This window comes from Globicephala melas, chromosome 11, assembly GCF_963455315.2.
Source record: "Globicephala melas chromosome 11, mGloMel1.2, whole genome shotgun sequence".
Lineage (NCBI taxonomy): Eukaryota > Metazoa > Chordata > Mammalia > Artiodactyla > Delphinidae > Globicephala > Globicephala melas.
The window spans coordinates 5,795,485-5,811,361 of record NC_083324.2 but is presented as its reverse complement, the minus strand read 5'-3'; the positions used below and the strand labels follow the sequence as shown (position 1 = coordinate 5,811,361).

The 15,877-nt window shown below is 45.5% G+C and overlaps 1 protein-coding gene and 1 non-coding gene across 12 annotated transcripts in view; both read left to right on the top strand.

Moving 5' to 3' along the window:
* The window catches only part of ATG7 (autophagy related 7), a 328,672-nt gene that overhangs the window by 239,284 nt on the left and 73,511 nt on the right, over window positions 1-15,877 (top strand). The gene's annotated exons all lie outside the window — the stretch shown is intronic.
* Window positions 3,002-3,075, top strand: TRNAK-UUU (transfer RNA lysine (anticodon UUU)). Its single transcript has one exon. It is a non-coding gene; the product is annotated as a tRNA-Lys (tRNA).

Sequence of the window (15,877 nt, the reverse complement as noted above, 5' to 3'; positions counted from 1 at the left end):
CAGGCGCATTGGAAACCGAGTCCTGACTTGTCGGCAGAGGACCCAGTTGAAGAAGGTAGTAGGAGATTCTGTGAACAAGGTGTCTCTGGATTCAGCTTCAAGGATAAGGCAGAGCCATACTGCCAACAAGCCTATCTGTTAGTCTGGAGTTTCTCCCTTCAGTCACAAAACACTCCCTGGCCGTTCCCACACTCTTGACAAGGAACTGTGATACATTTGACCATCTCGCCCGTGGAAGTGCTGGCTGAGAGCTGCGTTTCCACCTCCAGGAGCACCGACACCCGTCTCCTCCAGCCCCATTCACAGCAGCCAGAGCGGAGTTCTGAGGGGCCTTCAGAGGTTGTGCACTTGTGTTAGTCCACGTGCTTAAACTACCACAAAAGGGCTTCTGCCTTGTTCTTAGAGCGACATTCTGTTAACTGTACGATCTGGAAATCCTTGGCAAGTGAGAAGCTGCTGCTTGGCGTGAGGATGTCTTTGTGTCTTCGTAGTGCGTAGTGCAGTCTACTTCATCTCCTGCAGGAGTGTGGCAGCTTCTGTGTACGGGGTGTTTATCACATGCCAGGTTCTGTGCAGAGCGCTCTATGAAATTTTTCTTATTTTGATCGTTATCCTGAGATAAATGACAGTCTTCCCACTTTCAAGATGAGGAAGCTGTGGTTTGGAGAAGTGTCGTGAGTGATCAGGTCTAAAATACAAGTGTAGGATCCGTGGCAAGGGGGCACCCAACAAGCTACCAGCAGATATGGAGCAGTGGCCTTCCCTGAAGCGGAGCTCTGTGGGTGGATCAGATTTAGGGTAGGGAGAGAACTCAGGATGGAGGAGCTGAGACCCAGAGTCTGAGAAGGCACAGGCATTTATTACCCTCTCCCCATATTACTCTCAGTCTTTGTCCTTTAAGATGCAGCTAATGCCCTAGACCAGAGTTCTTCTCAAGTCATCGACATGGGATTGGTTTTCAGTGCTTTTTGAGTTAGGATTGTAGACTCTTGCCTTCTACTCCAGTCTGAGCTTTTCTCCACCAGAGTCCCCATGGCCATTTCCCATTGATGACCACAGGCCCCAGTAAGTCCTGCCTTCAGTCTCTGTCCCGTCCAGTCCACCCTCCACAAAGGTTACCAGGCCTTTGGTGGCACACAGAGTTACTCAGGGACTTCCAGAGGCTCAGTTTGGCTTCAGGATCAGGTCAGCCCCTCACAGGCAGTCGCAGACGCCCTTACAGCCCGGCTCCAGCCTACCTCCCGCCCTGGACCTCCCACGCTTCCCACCGCCCCTTTGCTCTTGTTTTCCCCACCTGGCAAATGCATACTCATCCTTCCTGAAGGGTCCCTTCTCACATTTGTCACCCTGGATCATAATTATTCATTAGCTTCCTGAGAATGAGAACTATGTCTTAATCATCTCTGTATCCTCAGTACCTAGCATAATACCTGACACATATTTGGTGCTTACTAAGAACATTTTTGAAACAATGAGTGAATGTGTTTGATGGGAGGTGAAGATGAAGGATCAGGGACGTAGAGAATAGAAGTTCTCCTTCTGTCCATAGTGACCTCACAGTGCACGTGTCTCATTTATATTCCATTTGTATTTGGTTAAATGGAATTGCTGGCTCAAGAAATGCTGGTGGGGACTTGCCTGGTGGTGCAGTGGTTAAGAATCCGCCTGCCAATGCAAGGGACATGGGTTCCAGCCCTGGTCTGGGAAGATCCCACATGCCGCGGAGCAGCTAAACCTGTGCACCACAACTACTGAGCCTGCGAGCCACAACTACTGAAGCCGGCGCGCCTAGAGCCCATGCTCCGCAACGAGAGAAGCCACCAAAATGAGAAGCCCGCTCACCACAACAAAGAGTAGCGCCAGCTCGCCACAACTAGAGAAAGCCCGCGCGCAGCAATGAAGACCCAACGCAGCCAAAAATAAATGAATAAAAAAAAAAAATTTTAAAAAAAAAGAAAGAAAGAAATGCTGGTGGTTCCCCAGCATCTCACATGTTCTACTCTAACTTTTTTTTAAGAGAACTCAGAAAAGTGCTTCACAGGCTACCTTTTTAGATAAGTCCTTTAGGATTAAACTCTACAAGATTACTTCCTGTATCAGTCACACTCTCTTGGTTGAAAGTTCGACACTAATTCAAAGAGATTTAAGCAAACATGGGGATTTATTTGTTCAAGTAACTTGAAAAATTCATGGATAGTTCTAGCCTTAGGCACTACTAGATCCAAGTTTTCAAAAAATGTCAATAGTGACCTTTCTGCCTTCTTTCCTTTGCCTGGCTGTTTTCTGCATTGCTTTGTTCTGAGGCAGGCTGTCTCCTCATGAGACCAAGTTGGCACTGGGAGCCCCGGGCTTAGCGACTCCCATGGAAAGGGAGCCTTGTTCCCAGGGGCGCTGGCTCGTGTCCTGCTTTACTGGTCACTGACGGCTCAGTCACAGTGGTGGGGCAGGGGGTAACTCTCACTGGTCAGATCTGGGATGTGTTCCCATCACCAGTGTTACATGGGGTGAATGACCCACCTAAATCACATGCCCTGAGAGTCAGGGAGACATTGGTAAGAAATTAGAAAACTGGTATGATTTTTCACAGGGATAAAGATGCCACAGTCTGAGTAGGCAGAGTGATAGCTGTCCACTACAGTTACTTTTCCTTTTTGTTGTTGTTGCTAATGTTTCTCTTATTTCCAAGAGCTAAATGGTATGATGGACCCCTAGCAGGTGGCCTTGTCTTCTTTTTTTTTCGTAAATATCTGTCCCCCAAGATTATTAAAAACAGCCAGTTTACTGCTTTCTTTGACTGATTTTTCACCCTAGACTTTGTGATGGGTCCAGCAGCTCCAGTGTTTGTGTCGGAGCCTTGGAATGGAGTGATGTGAACACAAGAGTTTTTCATGATGACTTGCGTTTCTTGATAAGATCAAGGAATGCCAGTGTTTTTAAAATTGGAATCCTGCCATGAATTCTCTGATACTATATAGATTTAAAGTAAATACTGTTTGGGAGTTCCCTTGGCAGTCCAGTGGTGAGGACTTGGCACTTTTACTGCCATGGCCCTGGGTTCAAACCCTGGTCAGGGAGCTAAGGTCCCGCAAGCTGCGGCACAGCAATAAATAAATAAATAATAAAATAAATAAATAAAGTAAATACTGTTCTCAGGAACATACTTTCCTATTACTTTCTTTTGGCTCTTAACCAATGATTTCTCATATTCGGTGACTTTCTGATTGATACTCAGCTCTGATTGCCACGTGTCACTGTGGTCAAGCCATAAAATAGGAATATTTGCAGATCCTGCTTATGTGGGGAATGATAACAAAACGCCATGGCAGTGTGGGCCATGTTTTGTGTCTTCCGATCGCTGACTTGTTTTTTCCTGCCACTCTTCATGTACTTGTTTCCTGGCGTGCTTTCCACCCCAGTTTGGTTGCCACCTATTTAGTGTATTTTGAGCTTCTACCATCTACCCAAATGGAAATTTTAATTTTTTGAATACCTACTTTCTGTTAAGTACATCAGTAGGACTTTTTTTTTTTTTTGCAAATAATCCCATTTATTTCTCATAGCAACCCTTTGTGGGATGGGTATCAATATCACTACTTAAAAGATATGGAAATTAAGGTTAAGAGAGGATAAATAATTTGCCAAATGTCTTAGAACTGGTAGAAGACCTTGGAATTCAGTTCTGAGTCTGGTAACCTTCAAAGTTAATTCTCCACAAATTAGGCTAGGAGTGCTAACATACTGGAAAAATATAAGATCCAATTTCTTACCTGTAGTGGAAGGAATAAGACTAACACATTTGAAAGAATGAGAGTAAATTTAAGATAGGATCATTGCTAAGTGCTGTGTGGTACAGTGTAGTTTATGGTGCTATTCAAGTTCAGAAAATGGTGAATTCTGCCTCCAGTTCCCACTCTCCTTCTCTCTGAACCTGACTGGCATATATATATAAATTTAAATCAAGACTTTGTTTTAAATGTAAACTTGGCCCCGGTTTCACAGTGTGCTGATCAGCTGTTCTGTGCTGTGATTTAGACATTTGTGTCTCCTCGCACTTCTTTTGAACCCGGAAATATTGGTGAGCCCTAAATATGTTTACATGTGTTCACGCTCATGTCCACTGCCTTTTTGGTCCTATGAAGTCCTTGATAAGCACAGGTCCCAGTTATGAGCCCTTCATTATACATCTGATACGGCAAGGCAGTGGCCAAGGCTAGATTTTTATCTGTGCCCTAGTTATCTGCCCTTTGGTTGAATTCAGTGCAGTGCAGTTCAGCTGCAGCTGGCTGAGTGCCTGGGAAGTGGCAGCCTGTGTGCAAGGCTGTGGAGGAGACAGCATGTTCATTTGAGTGCTGGGCCCCTTCCAAGCTCTGGGGTTACAGTGGTAGTCAAGGCACACAAGGCTCCATGTTTTGCAGGAGCTTACATCTTAGTTCCACAAGCAAGCGGAAAAAGAAACCTTCAGCTAATGATGAGCACAAAGCTGAAAACAAAACAGGGTATTGGATTAGAATGAATTGGGGTGGGGAGGGAAGTGGAGAGAATAGAGGTCAGGAGTTAGACAACTTAGACTGGTGGGTTGGTGGCGGTCCCTGTGAGAAGGCGGCTTCCGAACTGAGACCTGAATGTAGAGGAGGCGGCCAGACCTGTGAGCATCTTGGGAGGAGCTGGGCGGCTGAGGGAACTCCTCTAACGCAGACTAAGAATCGGGGACTTCTTTCTCTTCAATTTTATTTATTTATTTATTTTATTGAAGTATAGTTGATTTACAGTGTGGTGTTACTTTCTGCTCTACAGCAAAGTGATTCAGTTATATGTATATATACATTCTTTTTCATATTCTTTTCCATTGTGGTTTATCACAGGATATTGACTATAGTTCCCTGTGCTGTACAGTAGGACCTTGTTGCTTATCCATTCTATATATAACAGTTCGCATCTGCTCACCCCATCCTCCCACTCCATCCCTCCCACACCACCCCTCCGCCTTGGCAACTACAAGTCTGTTCTCTGTCTGTGAGTCTCTTTCATAGATAAGTTTATTTGTGTCATATTTTAGATTCCATGTATAAGTGATATCATATGGTATTTGTCTTTCTCTTTCTGACTTATTTCACTTAGTATGATACTCTCTAAGTCCATCCATGTTGCTGCAAATGGCATCATTTTGTTCCTTTTTATGGCTGAGTAGTATTCCATTGTATATATGCACCACATCTTCTTTATCCATTCATCTGTTGATGGACGTTTAGGTTGTTCCCATGTCTTGGTTATTGTAAATAGTGCTTCAGTGAACATTGGGGTGCATGTGTCGTTTTGAATTATAGTTTTGTCCAGGTATGTGCCCAGGAATGCGATTGCTGGGTCATATGGCAACTCTATTTTTAGTTTTTTGAGGAAGCTCCATACTGTTTTCCGTAGTGGCTGCATCAACTTACATTCCCACCAACAGTGTAAGGGGGTTCAAAATCGGGGACTTCTTGAAGGAGAATTTGTTAATACCCTTAACTTAGAATATCAGGGAAAGTTCTGATGTCATAATTGAAATCCTACACCTTCTCCTAGGTCAATTTTAAGCTGAAATGGTCTTAGGAAATCTGTCCTGACCTGTGTCCTCTACCCCAGACAGGCAGGCCAGTGGGGACATTTTCCTAACCCTGGTTCATCGGTCTCTGTCACACACACCCCAGAACCTGGACAGGCTGGGGCACCTCAAGAGCTCCAGAGCAGTTTTCTTCCATTCTGAATGTTCACCTTGGGACAAGAATGATCCCAGGTGTGGTTTGTTTCCCTCAGACTCTCAGGGTCTTTCCATAGCCCCAAGCCATCATCAGGATTTCCTAAGGGCTGGGGTGTTCTGTGGGCACGTAACTAGGGTCAGGTCCTGTTCTTTTATGCTGGGGTATTAGGAAAGCTGTTGGAGCCCATATCTGGTCTATATCTATTTATATCTCTAGGAACTATTTTGGTTTGGTTTTGCTTTTTCCCTCTTATTCTTCCTTGAGAGGACTTATGTTGCTTTTAGTTTTCTCCCAGCAATCACTCTGGCAAAATCTGGAGGCTCTGGTGTTTGTCATTGGCCAGGCTACATAGCAGTTTGTAGAAAATGGCTGCAATTCTAGGAATTGCAGTCTTAATTTGTTAGCCAAATATTCCATGCATCAGCAGTGGCGGTAGCTGCCAGTTGATCTGAGTTTTATGTGGTGAGATTTTTGTTTTGTTTTGTTTTTTTCCCCTCAGATGAGAACTACTGTTTGCTAGAGCTGAGATCATCAAAACCATTTCAGTTAGGACTTTGTGTGAGAATGTAATTACACCTCCCAAAGATTCAGGCCTGGCCTAGGAAAGTGAGGGTAAAAAATAGAGTCAGTAGGAGAATGATTACTGGTGCAAGGTAGCTTGAATGGCAGCTCCCTTGTTTTCAGTGATATTATAGAAATCAAATAAAATCCTGTTCCCTTTTATTTTATTTTAGCTAAGTATTCTTGTCCAAAATGAAAATCAGATGTTCTTCCTTTTCATTTTTTTCCAAAGCAAATGGTTACGAACACTTCCTTTATATAATTTACTGGAGGCTTTTTTTTTAATTCCTAAAAGAACATTTACATTACTTCTTTTATGCATGCAGTAACTTTTGATCAAAACATGACTCCACTCCCTTGTTTAATGTCGAGCATCTGGATTAAAGGCTTCTTTTAATCTTAAATACAGATTATGGCTGTCTTTCCCTTTAAGCAAACCACCATAAAACCCTGGCCCCTTTCCAGATTTCTTCATTAAAGCTCTCTTTATTATAGTGTTTTGGGATGGCAGTCATTAAATGATTGTTATGCACAATGGCCACTTGATTATAATTATTTAACTGGCAATCAGTTATTGCAGCAATTTGGTGGTATAATTAAAAGGGAGCATGTTAGTACCTGCCAGCATCTCTATGATGTTCAACTCTGGAGGGGAAGAAGCAGAACCTAAACATATGGACAGGAAAAATCAAGCACTCCTATGAATGGAAGCTTTTCTTTTATTCTTCCCCATTGTGGTTCTTGGCGTCTTTTGTTTCACAAGGTAGATGAACAGTGGTGTTAAAATAAGATGTGGATTAGAATTTTTGTGCTTCAAACTCCTGAGTCAGTAAATATACTCAGTAATGAATGTTTCCCCATGTGCTGAGAAATGCTAAATGTGCAGAAGTCTATTAATATAATTCTTTTTTTTTAACACAAGCATTTTTTCCCACTCTAAAGTTCCAGCATTTCTTTCTTGACATATACATTGACATGATATGCCGCTAACAAAAAGTTGGTATAAAAGTTAAGTGGCTTTCATTAACAGACAGTTGGGAAGCCATTAATCACTGAAGAACTTAGTAATGGTGTGATTCCCAGATTAAGAAGGGCCCCTGCATTATTCAGAACTCTTAGTTGTAAGTGTCAAAGACCTAATCCTAACCAACCTTAACAAAGAGGAACTTTCCCGGCTTATGTAGCTGGAATGTTACTGGAACTGCTTATAGGATTAAAGGAAGAGCTGCAGGAACCAGGCCTCAGGGTTAGGAACTAGGATTCAGTCCCTCTGAGACTTTCTGTCCATTTCTCAGCTGAGCCTACCTGTGCTTTGGCCTCGTTCTGAGGATGGGCTTCCAGCTTCCCTCTGTGTCAGGAACCATGGCCCTTAGTTGCCCCAGATTCCCACCTTCTTAGCTGAACAGCTCCAGTGGAGAGCAACACTGTGTCTTCCATCGTTCATAAATCAGTCTCAGGGAAGGACTCTGATTGGTTCTACGTGGGTCATACACCCACCCCCTGGACTAATTACTGTTGCCAAGGAAATGGCACCACGTGATGGGCCAAGCTTGGATCACATGTTACCCTGGGTGTAAGGTAGAGAAGATAAAGTCCTGTGGTTAACAGTCCTGTCAGAGACATTGACATGTTCCTATAGGTGGTACCCCAATGACTAAGAAAACCAACGATTATTTGAGAAAATGAAGGACTTCCGTAGTGGCACAGTGGTTAAGAATCCGCCTGCCAATGTAGGGGACGTGGGTTTGAGCCCTGGTCCGGGAAGATCCCACATGCCACAGAGCAACTAAGCCCATGCGCCACAAATAGTGAGCCTGCACTCTAGAGCCCGCGAGCCACAACTACTCAGCACGTGTGCCACAACTACTGAAGCCCGCGCGCCAAGAGCCTGTGCTCTGCAACAAGAGAAGCCACCGCAGTGAGAAGCCCGCGCACTACAACAAAGAGCAGCCCCCGCTCGCCGCAACTAGAGCAAGCCCGCGCACAGCAACAAAGACCCAACGCAGCCAAAAATAAATACATATTTTTTAAAGAAGAAAATGAATGTGAAAATCTGAAGGATCCAAACTTAAACAACATTCTCTACATGTTTCCCCAAAGTGTGGATCTCCATGTTTCTTTTAGAAATATTCCACCTTTGTGAGACTGAGTTGAAAAAGTGTCTGACTGAGTTTCAAGTGATTGCCTAACCTTACTTGTAGTCATTCTTGTGCGCCAGAGACCCCTTAATAGTGTGATCTAAGGGCAGGGTGCTGAAGAGATGGGACAGGCACAAATAAAAGATGCCTGCTCTGGTGGCACGGCCACCACGGCTGCGTTATCATGAGCAACTCAGGATCCAGGGTTCCAGGGAGCACAGTTTTCAACTACCTTGAAGTATTCAACCATTTATTTACCACAGTTCTGGATAATAAAATTTTCCATTTCCCTCCTGGTTTAGCTCCATATTTGAATCTGTGAGTGCAAAGGCAAAACAGTCTGCAAAGTAGCAGACTTAAAGAGAAAAAAGCCTTTAAAGTAAAGGAAAACATTAATTGAAAATTCAAAAGAAAAGTGTCCCTCCTACCCTCCCCGCCCACCCTAACCTGATCTTATTTACGGGGAAAGTGTGAATCATCCTGTTTATTAAGCAAATAAGAAAGATGACTGAAATGGGCAAGCTCACAGTTGAATAAAAATAAATTCTCAATTTCCTATTTATCTTATTAATCAACGCACATTTTTTTAATGTATTTATTTGTACAACTGCGATATTGAAGCTCAGGGTAAATTAAACCACTAATAGGATGCTACCTGAACTTGGAGGCGGGGAGGCAGCGTCTTTCAGTTGAATGAGTATGTGTGTATTTACACACACACTTTTCAGTTTGTGGATATTGGATGCTGCTAGAGGAGTTTCTTGGGAATCTAATCTTCTCAATGGCAAGCTCCAGCATCGCCTTTGCCAGTAGTTTCGTTCATGTGGACTTGATGCCAATTGTCTTTTCACATATGTGAAATAACAGTTTGGCACATAGCAAACAAAACAGTGAAACATAGAGAAGACTGGTGCTTTTTAAGAGGTGAAATGGGCAGATTCAGAGCTAATTTTTTTATTTAGGTGAACCGAGTTTAAATTAAATTAAATGTTGCAAGAGATTACAGTATTTGTGTGACTCTCAAGAAGTCAAAGGCTGTGGCAATAAAGTATTTTCATTTTATAGAGTTTTTCTTGGAAAGGCCGCACACCGTATGACAGCAAAGTGCTTAAAACCCAGGGGCTGGTGCCAGCACAAAATCCGAACATCAGAAAGTTACTTCCAAAGCCCAGATGTTTATTGGTCCCACCTCTTGGAACAGAGCATCTCCGAACCAGTCCACGTCCGCCAGCTCAGAATCACCTTCCCAGCCTAGGGTTTGAGTATGAAGCATCGGGTAAGGCGTGTTCTCCAGGAAGCAAAGGAAAAGCTGTGGAAGAGCAATTGTCAGATGAGTCATAGACCACAGAGAGCACCACAGATCCTAATGGATAATTTTTTTTCCAGTAAAATTTGTTTCTTTAATTATTCTTTAGCCAAAGAAAGTCAAGGGAGGCCAACCAGTGGCACAGTGGCCATTTGCTGTATGTGTGCCTGCCTGGTCCCTTGGTCAGTTTTTGAAAACCTAGCTAACCTCCCTCCAACAAATCGTCTACCTCCAGCCCTTTTCAGTTAGGGCCGTGTGCCTTTACCAGATTAGGAGATTCGGAAGTGAAGGGGCCATGTGTTCAGGCTTTCCATGCTTCTGCAGTGCCAGAGTCGGTAAGCAGCCTTGCAATCCGTGTTTCTTTGCTTCTCTAACTTCACCCGAAGGGGATTGGGGAGGCTTGCCTCCTCGCTAGGCTGCTTCTGTACAGAAGACCTCTGAAAGCTCTGCTCACCAGGACTTGAAATCCAGGCTTCTCGGTGAATTTCCATCACAGGGTCACTGCCAAGTCACACAAGTCTGTCAAAGGAGGCTTGCCTAGGAGAGAACCGTGTCCCTGTCCACTAGGTGACAGTTCAACAACTAGCCCGGAGTGCCGGCTGGCCAGGTGTCTCTTCTCTCCCACCCCCACCATTAGCCGTCCCTGTCACCTGCTAGTGCATCTAAAGAGAGCAGGAGGTCTTGGTCACAATAGGTGATTAGAGTTGATGCCAGAAGTGTAAACAAGTTGTAAATTACTCTTAACGCTTCTTGGCTACGATGCTGTTCGTTTTTAGTTATGGAAAAATATATTCACTTTAATCTTTTTTATTTATATAATAGTTGGTCTTCTTGTGCACCTGTAAATCTCCTCTTCTTCAGCAAGCATTTCCCAAGCATGTGCTCTGGGCAAAGTGCTGTGGAAGCCACTACTTGAGAGCAGATAACGGCAGTTTGCGTTTAAAGGGGGCAGAGTGTCGGTTTGGGATGAAGACAAAGTTCTGGAGAAGGGTAGTGGTGGTGGGTGCACAGCAGCGTCAGAGTATACTTACCACTGAGCAGTGCACTTAAAAATGGCCAAAGTGGTAGATTTTGTTATATATAGTTTACCATTATAAAAAAATTAGGGTTCTTGCATTTTTCCTTTAGTCAAGATTAATTATTTGCTATAAGTTTCTCATATATTCTATATCAAAATATGTGTGTGTGATTCACCACAAAAACCTAGAATTCCACATTTCTTGTATTTCACATAGCAAATTCTGAGGTCATGATTCCACTGACATCTCCTATTATCGGAATACTTTATAAGATCGTAATTAACAAATAATTATCCTCTACAACAGAAGTAAAAACAGAGTCTCAACTAATGAACTGTGAACTAATGAACTGAACTCCCGAGTTAGGCCTCAGACTTCATGTCCATACGCAGTGCCCGAACATGACTGGAGCTTCGTTGAGCCTGGAGAACAGATTCAGATCCTGTTCTGAGGCTTGCTAAAGTGGAGAAAACCCTGGCCTGCAGGCCCTGGTTCCTGCTTCTGCCTTCGGCCAGTAGTATGACAGGGTCGATCATCTCATCTTCGTGGACTGCCATGTCTCTATCCTCAAAATTGCTGTGAAGATGCCCACCTTGTAGGGTTGTCAGGCCAAACGTACAAACATTTGTGAGACTTTCGTGACAGTCCAAGGAGCATAACGCAATGGATGTCTGAGCCAGGCTCCAGAGAGCCCTTCGTCCTGCACGTGTGGAACACGCAACCATCTCCTGAGATCCTTTCTCCCTCTCCTGGTACCAAGTCCCCTCTCTGCTCACTCTCTAGACTGTGCTCCCACTCTGCCTGCCTTTGAACTGGGCTGGGAAGTTCATGCTATGAATATATTGATGCTGTGTGAGAGGGGAGACGGCCCACCCCTCAGCCCCCGGCCCGGCGCCAGCGACAGCTGTGGAAACACAGTGGTGCTCAGTGTCTGACGTCTGGGCCTCTTGCTCTCTTAGGACCCGAGGCCTCACTGTCTCGCTTCCTACCAGACCTACCACCTTTCCCTTGGATTAGAATCTCTTCCCCTTGGTACCCTTTGATTTGACCTCTTTGTCCCTCAGTCTAAAGCCAGCAGTAAAGAAAGATACTGTTACCTCAGACCTGTCTTTGTGGCAGGTAGCTTGGCCCCAGTGGGCCCCTCGTCCCCAAGGTGTGAAAAGCTGTGTCTGGCGACTGTCACCCTTCCTTCCTTGTGGATCCACACTGCTCCTCCCAGCTCCACGGGACAGTCTGGTCTTGCATCAGGCCTCACCAAGAGCTACTATCCAGTTTGTTGGAAGATGACTTTGATTGGTGGTACAATTTACCAGCCTCCGAAGTTAATAATATCCTTTGCCATCTTGTGAACACCCTTCCATGAGTTAAAGGGGATAGCTAGTGCCGGGCTACTAAGCCAGTGCTCTCAATCCTTCTATTTTTTTTTAACCTTTTTATTGAGGATTCTATAATTTATATACAATTAAATCTCAATTATGTATAAATCTTAGGTGTACACCTCAGTGAATTTTTATTAGCTATACACTTGTGTAAGTACCATCCAGGTTGAGATTCAGAATGTTTCTAGTTACTCCAGAGCTTCCCTTGAACCCTCTGCACTCAGTCCCCCAAGGATCACTAATCTGACTAATCACCTTAGTTTGGGTCCTCAACTTTTTTCCACCTATGCCCACCCCTAAGTCCTACTCACCTTCCTACTTAATATCATTTAAGAATTCAAGATTAATTATTGCCTATTGTGACCAAAAAGAAAGTAGTGATCATTTTAGAAATGCTTTTCCTGCCCTCTCGTCCCCCACATGTTCCAGTATACCGTCTGCCCCCCATCCAGCACCCGTCTTTCTCCTTTCTGGTCAGTCATGCTTAATCCCACAGTCTGGAAGAGAAGAGAAACAGGCCCCCGGGACCTTAGTCCTGTTTTCCTGGTGCTCAGACCTCACAGTAGAGTGTTTTCTAAGCTAAATAAGAGTATGGTTCTTAGAATCATCCACTATCCACTGAGCTCCCAAAGTGCATAGATTCCTGCTTTCCATTTTCTGTCAGAGGAGGGTTTTTCTTTCCCCTGCTTACGTTTTGCGTTTTCTTGGGGATGGGAAATGCATTTGAAGACCGCTAGCGGCATTACACTCCCCTTTCAACATGTTGCTGTTGACCATCTTGAGGAATACGAGGGGAGGATTACTTTACAGGAGGCCCACAGAAGCCCCCATTTCGGCGTGTACCGCCACACTCAAATCCTTGTATTTAAAAGTGGAGCTTAGTCTGTTTATCCTACAGTAAAAATATCTACAAGAAGCTATTATTATATTGACACTGGAGCCAAACAGGAAATCAGAGGATTCACAGATGTTATCTGCTTTAATGCAATGGGTTTTCTACAGACTGACTTTGCAGCCAATCAGGATAGACTCTACAAGAGGATTGAAGGAACATGTTATTGACATGTTTATTCCTTGGGCTTTGCAGGCTACATCGTGTTCCCAGAGTTCTGAGAGCTAAAGAGACAGGGAGGTTTAGAGAGAGAAAGAGAAGATGAAACCAGCAAGAAAGAATCAAGATGGATTCCATCATTACCATAAAAATATATTATAATTATAATATTCTTTGATGTGGAGTCGAATTTGGTGTAATTCAACAGTTATATTTAATCATTTATTATATGCACAGTATTGCACAAAGCACAGTTCACAACCTAAAGGGAAGGTGATATGCCAAAAAGGTTCAGTCCTCAAAAACTGTCTTTTTCAGCATTTTTATCCATGATTTAGATTAGGACAAAATTGGTACATCTGCCACATTCATGGGTGGTGCTAAGCCAGGAAAGAACACTAAAATCAGGACCTAAAGATATCATGACAGACCTGAGGCTGAACCTAAAAAGTTGAAGTACAACAGGCAGATGTGTAAGTCCTCAGATCTTTTTTAAAAAAAAAGTTTCCATGAGCATAGGATGTGGGAGATGCAATAAACAGAACCAGTGAAAAGAGGTTTTCAACGCTTGTGAGCACAGTATGAGTGAAGCAGTGTGAAGGGGCGTCACAGATCGCTTCTGCACCGTGAAGCTCCGTCTCCAGGAATCGAGTGGCCAGAACCCACATCTGGCGGGTTGACTTCAGATCTCACCACACCTACTTCAGATCACCACACCTCCACGAGGGACGTGGAGGACTGGCATCGGGAACCATGTTACCAGGAACATCCTCGGATAAAAGAATGAGCAGGGCTTCCCTGGTGGCGCAGTGGTTGAGAGTCCGCCTGCCGATGAAGGGGACGTGGGTTCGTGCCCCGGTCCGGGAAGATCCCACATGCCGTGGAGCAGCTGGGCCCGTGAGCCATGGCCGCTGAGCCTGCGCATCCGGAGCCTGTGCTGCGCAACAGTGAAAGGCCTGCGTACTGCAGAAAAAAAAAAAAAAAAAAAAAAAGAATGAGCAGTTAGGTGGAGGAAGAGGAAACCAGAGGGGTGCCCTGTCCCATCCGCAGATACCAGACGGCTGTCCCACCTGTGGGGCAAGTGCGGCTTGTGCTCCAGGGCCAAACAGGGAGTAGCGGGCACTCACAGAGAAGAGTCTCTAATTCTGTTACCCGCCCTTGAATGTGTCGGGCAGAATGGAGGAGGTGGGCTCGTGGCCCTGCGGGTGTGGAGGACATCCCGCACGCCAGTCGTAGAGCTCCAGCAGCTGCTCATCAGAGGGACTGTGGGAGCAGTGTGTGCCCTCCGTGGAGGTGTGGAACAGATGCTCTGCAAGGCCTCGTCCACGCCTGCTATTCCACGGTAGCGCGCAATCCAGGCTCTGGTACGCCGGCCCTGGGCTGGAAGGGGGAAGGGATTGTCATGGATCTTGACGTGCGGACAGAATTAAGGAGCACAAGGTGATTGAAGGCTCGGAGGTAGACATGCATGGGGAGTGAGGTGAGGGGTGGGAGATGACGAGAGAGAAGTTCGGATTGATAAGGTGGGGCGACAGAGAAGGCCCGGGCTGGAGATGCAGACGGGTTTGCTGCTGCAGGCCATTGTGCGCTGCTCAGGGTTTTTACTGGGGGTGAGGTAAGGTGCATAGTCCTGCGGGGAGACAGGCACTGAAGTCCTTGGACCCCCGTGCTCTCACATGGTCTCATGCAGGGAGACAGGTGGCAGAGACCCTGATCCCACAGCCTTGGTGATGTCACCTTCCTTCTGTGTTGGTCGATAGAGAGCAAGGTGCCCAGACCAAACCGCAGGCAAGTTCCTAAAGACTCTGGGAGAAAGGCACCTTCTTAGGACACGAGGCTTCCTTTTCCGCCTGCAGCCACACGGGGCGTCTGGGGTTTCTACTAACGCTAACTCTCTAAACTCTCTGCCGTCCTTCTAGCAGCCATGGGCACCGAGTGTCAGTTTTGCCCTTGTTCGTAAGCATGACTCTCGAGAACTCTTCCTTAGTTCAGGCCACCAGCACACTTTATCTAGTTTAGTTTTACTTCCCCCGTTCACCCATCATTTCCCCTTAACTGAACGGGCAACAGCGAGATGCAAAGTGCATATAGTGGGCATTGCACTGTAAGGACCCAGGCTGCCTGTCAGTCTGACCTTGTGCGTGTGCATCGCACGTGTGCTTCCAGTGACTTGCACAAGGCGGCCCTGAGATGCGAGTCAGTCAGGGCCTCCTCCGCGTCTGGCGGTGGCTGTAGGAGCGGCTGAGTGATGGTGAGAGTGTTTTCACGAGAATGGAGAATAGCCCGTTTTGTGAGAGCAGAGGCCATTGGAAGGAGGATGTTATCGCTCTTTAACTAAAGAAACATTCACAGAGAAAGGGTTTGGCGTTGGCAAGGCCAAGTTAAACAGGATACAGCATTCTCTCCGAGCGTTTCCCCCGCCGCGCCCCTCTCCTCACACTGTTGCTTGCGGGTCACTTCCTAATCCATGAATGGGTTCACTGACCTGGGAGCAGGGGCAGGAGGTAGACAGTTTCCTTGCACAAACTCCTGTAGGGAAGTCATTTTGCAAGTTTCCCAAGGATGAGAGAATGTTTTCTCTTCCCCCTCCTCCTCCTCTGTAAAGCAACCATGGCCTCCCTACTGCAGCAAAGGCTGGCTGTGGCCATGTTGACCGTGGTCTTCTCTGGGGGCTGCTGAGGCTGG